Source organism: Barbatula barbatula, assembly GCF_947034865.1.
Source record: "Barbatula barbatula genome assembly, chromosome: 15".
Lineage (NCBI taxonomy): Eukaryota > Metazoa > Chordata > Actinopteri > Cypriniformes > Nemacheilidae > Barbatula > Barbatula barbatula.
Window position 1 is genome coordinate 18,288,624 of NC_136778.1, and position 14,272 is coordinate 18,302,895.

Here is a 14,272-nt window from a genome sequence, read left to right on the forward strand (position 1 = left end):
TTTTCAGCTCAGAAAGCTTGTTTCTGACTTTCTAACAGCTCATTGAGAGCATTTTAGTAATGAACAGTGTTCTTTGTCAAAACTGACATTCTCATCATCCACTGATGCACTTTGTCACAAAATGCATTTTTCTGCTCAGAAAGCTTGTTTCTGACATTCTAACAGCTCAATTAGAGCATTTCAGAAATGAACAGTGTTCTTTGTCAAAACTGACATTCTCATCATCCACTGATGCACTTTGTCACAAAATGCAGTTTTCAGCTCAGAAAGCTTGTTTCTGACATTCTAACACCCCAATTAGAGCATTTCAGAAATGAACAGTGTTCTTTGTCAAAACTGACATTCCCATCATCCACTGATGCACTTTGTCACAAAATGCAGATTTCAGCTCAGAAAGCTCGTTTCTGACATTCTAACAGCTCAATTAGAGCATTTCAGAAATGAACAGTGTTCTTTGTCAAACCTGACATTCTGATCATCCACTGATGCACTTTGTCACAAAATGCAGTTTTCAGCTCAGAAAGCTTTTTTCTGACATTCTAACACCTCAATTAGAGCATTTTAGTAATGAACAGTGTTCTTTGTCAAAACTGACATTCTCATCATCCACTTATGCACTTTGTCACAAAATGCAGTTTTCAGCTCAGAAAGCTTGTTTCTGACATTCTAACAGCTCAATTAGAGCTTTTTTTGTAATGAACAGTGTTCTTTGTCAAAACTGACAATCTCATATTCCACTGATGCACTTTGTCACAAAATGCAGATTTCAGCTCAGAAAGCTGTTTCTGACATTCGAACAGCTCAATGAGAGCATTTCAGTAATGAACAGTGTTCTTTGTAAAAACTGACATTCTCATCATCCACTGATGCACTTTGTCACAAAATGCAGTTTTCAGCTCAGAAAGCTTGTTTCTGACATTCTAACAGCTCAATTAGAGCATTTCAGTAATGAACAGTGTTCTTTGTGAAAACTGACATTCTCATCATCCACTTATGCACTTTGTCACAAAATGCAGTTTTCAGCTCAGAAAGCTTGTTTCTGACATTCTAACAGCTCAATGAGAGCATTTCAGTAATGAACAGTGTTCTTTGTCAAAACTGACATTCTCATCATCCACTGATGCACTTTGTCACAAAATGCACTTTTCAGCTCAGAAAGCTTGTTTCTGACATTCTAACACCTCAATTAGAGCATTTTAGTAATGAACAGCGTTCTTTGTCAAAACTGACATTCTCATCATCCACTGATGCACTTTATCACAAAATGCAGTTTTCAGCTCAGAAAGCTTGTTTCTGACATTCTAACAGCTCATTGAGAGCATTTCAGAAATGAACAGTGTTCTTTGTCAAAACTGACATTCTCATCATCCACTGATGCACTTTGTCACAAAATGCAGTTTTCAGCTCAGAAAGCTTGTTTCTGACATTCTAACACCTCAATTAGAACATTTCAGTAATGAACAGTGTTCTTTGTCAAAACTGACATTCTCATCATCCACTGAATCACTTTGTCACAAAATGCAGTTTTCTGCTCAGAAAGCTGCTTGTTTCTGACATTCTAACAGCTCAATGAGAGCATTTCAGTAATGAACAGTGTTCTTTGTCAAAACTGACATTCTCATCATCCACTGATGCACTTTGTCACAAAATGCAGTTTTCAGCTCAGAAAGCTTGTTTCTGACATTCTAACAGCTCAATTAGAGCATTTTAGTAATGAACAGTGTGCTTTGTCAAAACTGACATTCTCATCATCCACTGATGCACTTTGTCACAAAATGCAGTTTTCAGCTCAGAAAGCTTGTTTCTGACATTCTAACAGCTCAATTAGAGCATTTCAGTAATGAACAGTGTTCTTTGTCAAAACTGACATTCTCATATTCCACTGATGCACTTTGTCACAAAATGCAGATTTCAGCCCAGAAAGCTTGTTTCTGACATTCTAAAACCTCAATTAGAGCATTTTTGTAATGAACAGTGTTCTTTGACAAAACTGACATTCTCATCATCCACTGATGCACTTTGTCACAAAATGCAGTTTTCAGCTCAGAAAGCTTGTTTCTGACATTCTAACAGCTCAATTAGAGCATTTCAGTAATGAACAGTGTTCTTTGTCAAAACTGACATTCTCATCATCCACTGAATCACTTTGTCACAAAATGCATTTTTCTGCTCAGAAAGCTTGTTTCTGACATTCTAACAGCTCCATTAGAGCTTTTTTGTAATGAACAGTGTTCTTTGTCAAAACTGACATTCTCATCATCCACTGATGCACTTTGTCACAAAATGCAGTTTTCAGCTCAGAAAGCTTGTTTCTGACATTCTAACACCTCAATTAGAGCATTTCAGTAATGAACAGTGTTCTTTGTCAAAACTGACATTCTCATCATCCACTGATGCACTTTGTCACAAAATGCAGATTTCAGCTCAGAAAGCTCGTTTCTGACTTTCTAACAGCTCAATTAGAGCATTTCAGAAATGAACAGTGTTCTTTGTCAAAACTGACATTCTCATCATCCACTGATGCACTTTGTCACAAAATGCAGTTTTCAGCTCAGAAAGCTTGTTTCTGACATTCTAACAGCTCATTGAGAGCATTTCAGTGATGAACAGTGTTCTTTGTCAAAACTGACATTCTCATCATCCACTAAATCACTTTGTCACAAAATGCAGTTTTCAGCTTAGAAAGCTTGTTTCTGACATTCTAACAGCTCAATTAGAGCATTTTAGTAATGAACAGTATTTTTTGTGAAAACTGACATTCTCATCATCCACTTATGCACTTTGTCACAAAATGCAGTTTTCAGCTCAGAAAGCTTGTTTCTGACATTCTAACAGCTCAATGAGAGCATTTCAGTAATGAACAGTGTTCTTTGTAAAAACTGACATTCTCATCATCCACTGATGCACTTTGTCACAAAATGCAGTTTTCAGCTCAGAAAGCTTGTTTCTGACATTCTAACAGCTCAATTAGAGCATTTCAGTAATGAACAGTGTTCTTTGTCAAAACTGACATTCTCATCATCCACTGAATCACTTTGTCACAAAATGCAGTTTTCTGCTCAGAAAGCTTGTTTCTGACATTCTAACACCTCAATTAGAGCATTTTAGTAATGAACAGTGTTCTTTGTCAAAACTGACATTAGCATCATCCACTGAATCACTATGTCACAAAATGCATTTTCTGCTCAGAAAGCTTGTTTCTGACATTCTAACAGCTCAATTAGAGCTTTTTTGTAATGAACAGTGTTCTTTGTCAAAACTGACATTCTCATCATCCACTGATGCACTTTGTCACAAAATGCAGTTTTCTGCTCAGAAAGCTTGTTTCTGACATTCTAACACCTCAATTAGAGCATTTTAGTAATGAACAGTGTTATTTGTCAAAACTGACATTCTCATCATCCACTGAATCACTTTTTCACAAAATGCAGTTTTCTGCTCAGAAAGCTTGTTTCTGACATTCTAACAGCTCAATTAGAGCATTTCAGTAATGAACAGTGTTCTTTGTGAAAACTGACATTCTCATAATCCACTTATGCACTTTGTCACAAAATGCAGATTTCTGCTCAGAAGGCTTGTTTCTGACATTCTAACAGCTCAATTAGAGCTTTTTTTTAATGAACAGTGTTCTTTGTCAAAACTGACATTCTCATATTCCACTGATGCACTTTGTCACAAAATGCAGATTTCAGCTCAGAAAGCTGTTTCTGACATTCGAACAGCTCAATGAGAGCATTTCAGTAATGAACAGTGTTCTTTGTCAAAACTGACATTCTCATCATCCACTGATGCACTTTGTCACAAAATGCAGTTTTCAGCTCAGAAAGCTTGTTTCTGACATTCTAACAGCTCAATTAGAGCATTTCAGTGATGAACAGTGTTCTTTGTCAAAACTGACATTCTCATCATCCACTGAATCACTTTGTCACAAAATGCAGTTTTCTGCTCAGAAAGCTTGTTTCTGACATTCTAACAGCTCATTGAGAGCATTTCAGAAATGAACAGTGTTCTTTGTCAAAACTGACATTCTCATCATCCACTGATGCACTTTGTCACGAAATGCAGTTTTCAGCTCAGAAAGCTTGTTTCTGACATTCTAACAGCTCAATGAGAGCATTTCAGTAATGAACAGTGTTCTTTGTCAAAACTGACATTCTCATCATCCACTGATGCACTTTGTCACAAAATGCACTTTTCAGCTCAGAAAGCTTGTTTCTGACATTCTAACACCTCAATTAGAGCATTTTAGTAATGAACAGTGTTCTTTGTCAAAACTGACATTCTCATCATCCACTGATGCACTTTATCACAAAATGCAGTTTTCAGCTCAGAAAGCTTGTTTCTGACATTCTAACAGCTCATTGAGAGCATTTCAGAAATGAACAGTGTTCTTTGTCAAAACTGACATTCTCATCATCCACTGATGCACTTTGTCACAAAATGCAGTTTTCAGCTCAGAAAGCTTGTTTCTGACATTCTAACACCTCAATTAGAACATTTCAGTAATGAACAGTGTTCTTTGTCAAAACTCACATTCTCATCATCCACTGAATATTTTTGTCACAAAATGCAGTTTTCTGCTCAGAAAGCTTGTTTCTGACATTCTAACAGCTCAATGAGAGCATTTCAGTAATGAACAGTGTTCTTTGTCAAAACTGACATTCTCATCATCCACTGATGCACTTTGTCACAAAATGCAGTTTTCAGCTCAGAAAGCTTGTTTCTGACATTCTAACAGCTCAATTAGAGCATTTTAGTAATGAACAGTGTGCTTTGTCAAAACTGACATTCTCATCATCCACTGATGCACTTTGTCACAAAATGCAGTTTTCAGCTCAGAAAGCTTGTTTCTAACATTCTAACAGCTCAATTAGAGCATTTCAGTAATGAACAGTGTTCTTTGTCAAAACTGACATTCTCATATTCCACTGATGCACTTTGTCACAAAATGCAGATTTCAGCCCAGAAAGCTTGTTTCTGACATTCTAAAACCTCAATTAGAGCATTTTTGTAATGAACAGTGTTCTTTGTCAAAACTGACATTCTCATCATCCACTGATGCACTTTGTCACAAAATGCAGTTTTCAGCTCAGAAAGCTTGTTTCTGACATTCTAACACCTCAATTAGAGCATTTCAGTAATGAACAGTGTTCTTTGTCAAAACTGACATTTTCATCATCCACTGATGCACTTTGTCACAAAATGCAGATTTCAGCTCAGAAAGCTCGTTTCTGACTTTCTAACAGCTCAATTAGAGCATTTCAGAAATGAACAGTGTTCTTTGTCAAAACTGACATTCTCATCATCCACTGATGCACTTTGTCACAAAATGCAGTTTTCAGCTCAGAAAGCTTGTTTCTGACATTCTAACAGCTCATTGAGAGCATTTCAGTGATGAACAGTGTTCTTTGTCAAAACTGACATTCTCATCATCCACTAAATCACTTTGTCACAAAATGCAGTTTTCAGCTTAGAAAGCTTGTTTCTGACATTCTAACAGCTCAATTAGAGCATTTTAGTAATGAACAGTATTTTTTGTGAAAACTGACATTCTCATCATCCACTTATGCACTTTGTCACAAAATGCAGTTTTCAGCTCAGAAAGCTTGTTTCTGACATTCTAACAGCTCAATGAGAGCATTTCAGTAATGAACAGTGTTCTTTGTAAAAACTGACATTCTCATCATCCACTGATGCACTTTGTCACAAAATGCAGTTTTCAGCTCAGAAAGATTGTTTCTGACATTCTAACAGCTCAATTAGAGCATTTCAGTAATGAACAGTGTTCTTTGTCAAAACTGACATTCTCATCATCCACTGAATCACTTTGTCACAAAATGCAGTTTTCTGCTCAGAAAGCTTGTTTCTGACATTCTAACACCTCAATTAGAGCATTTTAGTAATGAACAGTGTTCTTTGTCAAAACTGACATTCTCATCATCCACTGATGCACTTCATCACAAAATGCAGTTTTCAGCTCAGAAAGCTTGTTTCTGACATTCTAACAGCTCATTGAGAGCACTTCAGAAATGAACAGTGTTCTTTGTCAAAACTGACAATCTCATCATCCACTGATGCACTTTGTCACAAAATGCAGTTTTCTGCTCAGAAAGAGGGTTTCTGACATTCTAACACCTCAATTAGAGCATTTTATTAATGAACAGTGTTCTTTGTCAAAACTGACATTCTCATCATCCACTGATGCACTTTGTCACAAAATGCAGTTTTCAGCTCAGAAAGCTTGTTTCTGACATTCTAACAGCTCAATTAGAGCATTTTAGTAATGAACAGTGTTCTTTGTCAAAACTGACATTCTCATCATCCACTGATGCACTTTGTCACAAAATGCAGTTTTCTGCTCAGAAAGCTTGTTTCTGACATTCTAACAGCTCATTGAGAGCATTTCAGTAATGAACAGTGTTCTTTGTCAAAACTGACATTCTCATCATCCACTGAATCACTTTGTCACAAAATGCAGTTTTCTGCTCAGAAAGCTTGTTTCTGACATTCTAACAGCTCAATTAGAGCATTTCAGTAATGAACAGTGTTCTTTGTGAAAACTGACATTCTCATCATCCACTTATGCACTTTGTCACAAAATGCAGTTTTCAGCTCAGAAAGCTTGTTTCTGACATTCTAACAGCTCAATTAGAGCATTTCAGTAATGAACAGTGTTCTTTGTCAAAACTGACATTCTCATCATCCACTGATGCACTTTGTCACAAAATGCAGTTTTCAGCTCAGAAAGCTTGTTTCTGACATTCTAACACCTCAATTAGAGCATTTCAGTAATGAACAGTGTTCTTTGTCAAAACTGACATTCTCATCATCCACTGAATAACTTTGTCACAAAATGCAGTTTTCAGCTCAGAAAGCTTGTTTCTGACATTCTAACAGCTCAATGAGAGCATTTCAGTAATGAACAGTGTTCTTTGTCAAAACTAACATTCTCATCATCCACTGATGCACTTTGTCACAAAATGCAGTTTTCAGCTCAGAAAGCTTGTTTCTGACATTCTAACACCTCAATTAGAGCATTTTAGTAATGAACAGTGTTCTTTGTTAAAACTGACATTCTCATCATCCACTGATGCACTGTATCACAAAATGCAGTTTTCAGCTCAGAAAGCTTGTTTCTGACATTCTAACAGCTCATTGAGAGCATTTCAGAAATGAACAGTGTTCTTTGTCAAAACTGACATTCTCATCATCCACTGATGCACTTTGTCACAAAATGCAGTTTTCTGCTCAGAAAGCTTGTTTCTGACATTCTAACACCTCAATTAGAGCATTTTAGTAATCAACAGTGTTCTTTGTCAAAACTGACATTCTCATCATCCACTGATGCACTTTGTCACAAAATGCAGTTTTCAGCTCAGAAAGCTTGTTTCTGACATTCTAACAGCTCAATTAGAGCATTTTAGTAATGAACAGTGTTCTTTGTCAAAACTGACATTCTCATCATCCACTGATGCACTTTGTCACAAAATGCAGTTTTCAGCTCAGAAATCTTGTTTCTGACATTCTAACAGCTCAATTAGAGCATTTCAGTAATGAACAGTGTTCTTTGTCAAAACTGACATTCTCATCATCCACTGAATCACTTTTTCACAAAATGCAGTTTTCTTCTCAGAAATCTTGTTTCTGACATTCTAACAGCTCAATTAGAGCATTTCAGTAATGAACAGTGTTCTTTGTGAAAACTGACATTCTCATCATCCACTTATGCACTTTGTCACAAAATGCAGATTTCTGCTCAGAAAGCTTGTTTCTGACATTCTAACAGCTCAATTAGAGCATTTTAGTAATGAACAGTGTTCTTTGTCAAAACTGACATTCTCATATTCCACTGATGCACTTTGTCACAAAATGCAGATTTCAGCTCAGAAAGCTGTTTCTGACATTCGAACAGCTCAATGAGAGCATTTCAGTAATGAACAGTGTTCTTTGTCAAAACTGACATTCTCATCATCCACTGATGCACTTTGTCACAAAATGCAGTTTTCTGCTCAGAAAGCTTGTTTCTGACATTCTAACACCTCAATTAGAGCATTTTAGTAATGAACAGTGTTATTTGTCAAAACTGACATTGTCATCATCCACTGATGCACTTTGTCACAAAATGCAGTTTTCAGCTCAGAAAGCTTGTTTCTGACATTCTAACAGCTCAATTAGAGCATTTTAGTAATGAACAGTGTTCTTTGTCAAAACTGACATTCTCATCATCCACTGATGCACTTTGTCACAAAATGCAGTTTTCAGCTCAGAAAGCTTGTTTCTGACATTCTAACAGCTCATTGAGAGCATTTCAGTAATGAACAGTGTTCTTTGTCAAAACTGACATTCTCATCATCCACTGAATCACTTTTTCACAAAATGCAGTTTTCTGCTCAGAAAGCTTGTTTCTGACATTCTAACAGCTCAATTAGAGCATTTCAGTAATGAACAGTGTTCTTTGTGAAAGCTGACATTCTCATAATCCACTTATGCACTTTGTCACAAAATGCAGATTTCTGCTCAGAAAGCTTGTTTCTGACATTCTAACAGCTCAATTAGAGCTTTTTTGTAATGAACATTGTTCTTTGTCAAAACTGACATTCTCATATTCCACTGATGCACTTTGTCACAAAATGCAGATTTCAGCTCAGAAAGCTGTTTCTGACATTCGAACAGCTCAATGAGAGCATTTCAGTAATGAACAGTGTTCTTTGTCAAAACTGACATTCTCATCATCCACTGATACACTTTGTCACAAAATGCAGTTTTCAGCTCAGAAAGCTTGTTTCTGACATTCTAACAGCTCAATTAGAGCATTTCAGTGATGAACAGTGTTCTTTGTCAAAACTGACATTCTCATCATCCACTGAATCACTTTGTCACAAAATGCAGTTTTCTGCTCAGAAAGCTTGTTTCTGACATTCTAACAGCTCATTGAGAGCATTTCAGAAATGAACAGTGTTCTTTGTCAAAACTGACATTCTCATCATCCACTGATGCACTTTGTCACGAAATGCAGTTTTCAGCTCAGAATGCTTGATTCTGACATTCTAACAGCTCAATTAGAGCATTTTAGTAATGAACAGTGTTCTTTGTGAAAACTGACATTCTCATCATCCACTTATGCACTTTGTCACAAAATACAGTTTTCAGCTCAGAAAGCTTGTTTCTGACATTCTAACAGCTCAATAAAGGGCATTTTAGTAATGAACAGTTTTGTTTGTAAAAACTGAGATTCTCATCATCCACTGATGCACTTTGTCACAAAATGCAGTTTTCAGCTCAGAAAGCTTGTTTCTGACATTCTAACAGCTCAATTAGAGCATTTCAGTGATGAACAGTGTTCTTTGTCAAAACTGACATTCTCATCATCCACTGAATCACTTTGTCACAAAATGCAGTTTTCTGCTCAGAAAGCTTGTTTCTGACATTCTAACAGCTCAATGAGAGCATTTCAGTAATGAACAGTGTTCTTTGTCAAAACTGACATTCTCATCATCCACTGAATCACTTTGTCACAAAATGCAGATTTCAGCTCAGAAAGCTTGTTTCTGACATTCTACAGCTCAATTAGAGCATTTCAGTAATGAACAGTGTCATGATTCTGCTGCACCATGTCATGTTTTCTTAGTGTAGTGGCAGGATCATGACAGAACCTCATGTTAAATGTGGAGAGAGACAATTATTGTTCTTATAGCCTTCCATAATCTCTCTCCGGTCTCGTCTTTGTTCCCATCCTCTCGTTACCCTCGTTATTGATTAATGCCTTTCACCTGTTTCCCTCTTGATTTGCTCCCTTATTTAATGCCCTTGTGTCTTCTGTCTTGTGCTGGTTCATTGTGGTTTGTGTGGTGAGTTCCTGTGTCTTGTTAGTCTAGTATAGTCTAGTGTAGTTTTGATGTTCATGTTCATAGTTTATTTTAGTCTTATTTAAGTGTAGGTAGTTTTAGTCCTGTCTTGTTATTGTAGTCATGTCATGTTTTGTTCTGTTACCCCCACGTGGGTCTTTGTTTTATTATTTATTAAATATATGTTACCCCTTAACCGCTGTCTGCACCTGGGTCCTCTCTCCGTGTCTCACCCCATGAGAACCATGACAGAATGAACCAGCCATAATCGGACCCAGCAGACAGAGGGATCGTTGTGGCAGCAGTTGAGGCTGCCGGATTCCCCTCCAGGGTTAGAGGTTGCCGGACTCCCTTCCAGGGTCGAGAACGCCGGACTCCCTCCTGAGTCGGGGCTGCCGGACTCCCTACCAGGGTTGAGACCGCCGGACTGCCTTACAGGGTTGAGACCGCCGGTCTTCCCTCCAGGGTCGAAGCCGCCGGAATCCTGTGGCCACCAAAGATCCCCAGCCGGGCATTCCAGGTCGGTGCAGCTGGGCATTCCAGGTCTGTGCAACCGGGCATCCAGGTCGGTGCAGCCGGGCATTTCCGCTCGGTGGAGCTGGGCACTCCCGCCCGGCGGAACCAGGCATTCCCGCCTGGTGGAGCCGGGCTTTCCTGCTTGGCGGAGCCGGGCATTCCAGCCCGGTGCATGCGGCCATTCCAGCCCGGTGTATGCGGCCATTCCAGCCCAGTGCATCCTGTTCGCGTCTGCCGGCTCTCCTGTTCATGTCTGCCGGCTATCGTGTTCGTATCAGCCGGCCATCCTGTTCATGTCTGCCGGCTAGTGTTTTCGTGTCTGCCGGAGCTACCCAGTCCGTGTCTGCCCATGTTTGGACTTCCCTTTGGACTCTTGTGTGCCCCTTCCCTTGGACTCTTGTGCTTGCCCGTTCTGATTTATTGTATTATCATTTTGCCACTGTCACAGTCTGTCTTGTCTTGTTTGTGCCTTGAGGAGCATCAGGTTGCTGCTCCTTAAGGGGAGGCTTCTGTCATGATTCTGCTGCATCATGTCATGTTTTCTTAGTGTAGTGGCAGGATCATGACAGAACCTCATGTTAAATGTGGAGAGAGACAATTATTGTTCTTATGGCCTTCCATAATCTCTCTCTGGCCTCCTCTTTGTTCCCATCCTCTCGTTACCCTCGTTATTGATTAATGCCTTTCACCTGTTTCCCTCTTGATTTGCTCCCTTATTTAATGCCCTTGTGTCTTCTGTCTTGTGCTGGTTCATTGTGGTTTGTGTGGTGAGTTCCTGTGTCTTGTTAGTCTAGTGTAGTTTTGATGTTCATGTTTATAGTTTATTTTAGTCTTGTTTAAGTGTAGGTAGTTTTAGTCCTGTCTTGTTATTGTAGTCATGTTTTGTTCTGTTACCCCCACGTGGGTCTTTGTTTTATTATTTATTAAATATGTTACCCCTTAACCGCTGTCTGCACCTGGGTCCTCTCTCCGTGTCTCACCCCATGAGAACCATGAAAGAACAGTGTTCTTTGTCAAAACTGACATTCTCATCATCCACTGATGCACTTTGTCACAAAATGCAGTTTTCAGCTCAGAAAGCTTGTTTCTGACATTCTAACAGCTCAATTAGAGCATTTCAGTAATGAACAGTGTTCTTTGTGAAAACTGACATTCTCATCATCCACTGATGCACTTTGTCACAAAATGCAGTTTTCAGCTCAGAAAGCTTGTTTCTGACATTCAAACACCTCAATTAGAGCATTTTAGTAATGAACAGTGTTCTTTGTCAAAACTGATATTCTCATCATCCACTGATGCACTTTGTCACAAAATGCAGTTTTCAGCTCAGAAACTTGTTTCTGACAGTCTAACAGGTCATTAAGAGCATTTCAGTAATGAACAGTGTTCTTTGTCAAAACTGACATTTGATGAACATTTAAACAATGTTCTGCGCGTTCAAAAATTGGAGAGAGGCCAGTTCAGAAAACGTTGAAATTTATTGATCAGAAGTCTCAAACAAACAGCTGTTTCGGTGGATCCTCAGACACACAAACGTCTCACAAAGGGTCGACCACCAGAAAACACATACACATGGTTTTATATTTCACGCCGAATCTCTTCTTCAGCCTGGGTCCAATCAGATCGTCTCCCCTTTGTCCTGTCTCAGCCAACCAGCTCACTGCCTTGTTTTTCAAACCCGACATCTGTAACAAATTATAGAGGCCCAACACGCTCTGTGCGTAACCTGATCTCAACACACACATAGTAATTTCCTATGGAAAAACCCCACAATATCAGCGCTGTCTCGGTTAACCCAACTAACACACTGGTTATATTTTCAACATATTATGCATAGTTAGTAATCAATAATGAAATCATATTAAATGTAAAGGCACGTTTAAACCACAATAAGATCCTTGAGTGTACACATTTCTTCCCCAAAAATAAGATGTGGTTATTGTTAAACATTCACACAAGCAGATCCTGCAACCCCCCTCTCACTGACCACATTCCGATCTCTGGCAACATCTAGCATCTGTAGAACTCTCTGCTTCAAGCAGGAAAATACATCCGATTTAAACAACATCAATCATCCATTTTTATATCGATCCATATACGGATCTAAATTCCCACACATTCTCATCATCCACTGATGCACTTTGTTACAAAATGCAGATTTCAGCTCAGAAAGCTTGTTTCTGACATTCTAACAGGTCATTAAGAGCATTTCAGTAATGAACAGTGTTCTTTGTCGAAACTGACACTCATCATCCACTGATGCACTTTGTCACAAAATGCAGTTTTCAGATCAGAAAGCTTGTTTCTGACATTCTAACACCTCAATTAGAGCATTTTAGTAATGAACAGTGTTCTTTGTCAAAACTGACATTCTCATCATCCACTGATGCACTGTCACAAAATGCAGTTTTCAGCTCAGAAAGCTTGTTTCTGACATTCTAACAGCTCAATTAGAGCTTTTTTGTAATGAACAGTGTTCTTTGTCAAAACTGACATTCCCATCATCCACTGATGCACTTTGTCACAAAATGCAGTTTTCAGCTCAGCAAGCTTTTTTCTGACATTCTAACAGCTTAATTAGAGCTTTTTTGTAATGAACAGTGTTCTTTGTCAAAACTGACATTCTCATATTCCACTGATGCACTTTGTCACAAAATGCAGATTTCAGCTCAGAAAGCTTGTTTCTGACATTCTAACAGCTCAATGAGAGCATTTCAGTAATGAACAGTGTTCTTTGTCAAAACTGACATTCCCATCATCCACTGATGCACTTTGTCACAAAATGCAGTTTTCAGCTCAGCAAGCTTTTTTCTGACATTCTAACAGCTTAATTAGAGCTTTTTTGTAATGAACAGTGTTCTTTGTCAAAACTGACATTCTCATATTCCACTGATGCACTTTGTCACAAAATGCAGTTTTCAGCTCAGAAAGCTAGTTGCTTACATTCGAACAGCTCAATGAGAGCATTTCAGTAATGAACAGTGTTCTTTGTAAAAACTGACATTCTCATCATCCACTGATGCAATTTGTCACAAAATGCAGTTTTCAGCTCAGAAAGCTTGTTTCTGACATTCTAACAGCTCAATTAGAGCATTTCAGTAATGAACAGTGTTCTTTGTGAAAACTGACATTCTCATCATCCACTTATGCACTTTGTCACAAAATGCAGTTTTCAGCTCAGAAAGCTTGTTTCTGACATTCTAACAGCTCAATGAGAGCATTTCAGTAATGAACAGTGTTCTTTGTCAAAACTGACATTCTCATCATCCACTGATGCACTTTGTCACAAAATGCACTTTTCAGCTCAGAAAGCTTGTTTCTGACATTCTAACACCTCAATTAGAGCATTTTAGTAATGAACAGTGTTCTTTGTCAAAACTGACATTCTCATCATCCACTGATGCACTTTATCACAAAATGCAGTTTTCAGCTCAGAAAGCTTGTTTCTCACATTCTAACAGCTCATTGAGAGCATTTCAGTAATGAACAGTGTTCTTTGTCAAAACTGACATTCTCATCATCCACTGAATCACTTTTTCACAAAATGCAGTTTTCTGCTCAGAAAGCTTGTTTCTGACATTCTAACAGCTCAATTAGAGCATTTCAGTAATGAACAGTGTTCTTTGTGAAAGCTGACATTCTCATAATCCACTTATGCACTTTGTGTCACGAAATGGTTTTGGACAGAACCCAGATGCAGGCAGACGAAGGTATAACAAAAAATGTTTATTAAATAAAACACCCGCAAGGGGGTAAACATGAACAAAAACACTAGAAAAAACAAACACCTCCAACGAGGGGGACAAAAGGAAACAAAGTCCTTAATAATAAAATAATAAGTCCACAAACTATTTGCCTGGAGTCGTGTAATCCCCAGTCACAGCTCAACATAGACATCCACATTAGACAAC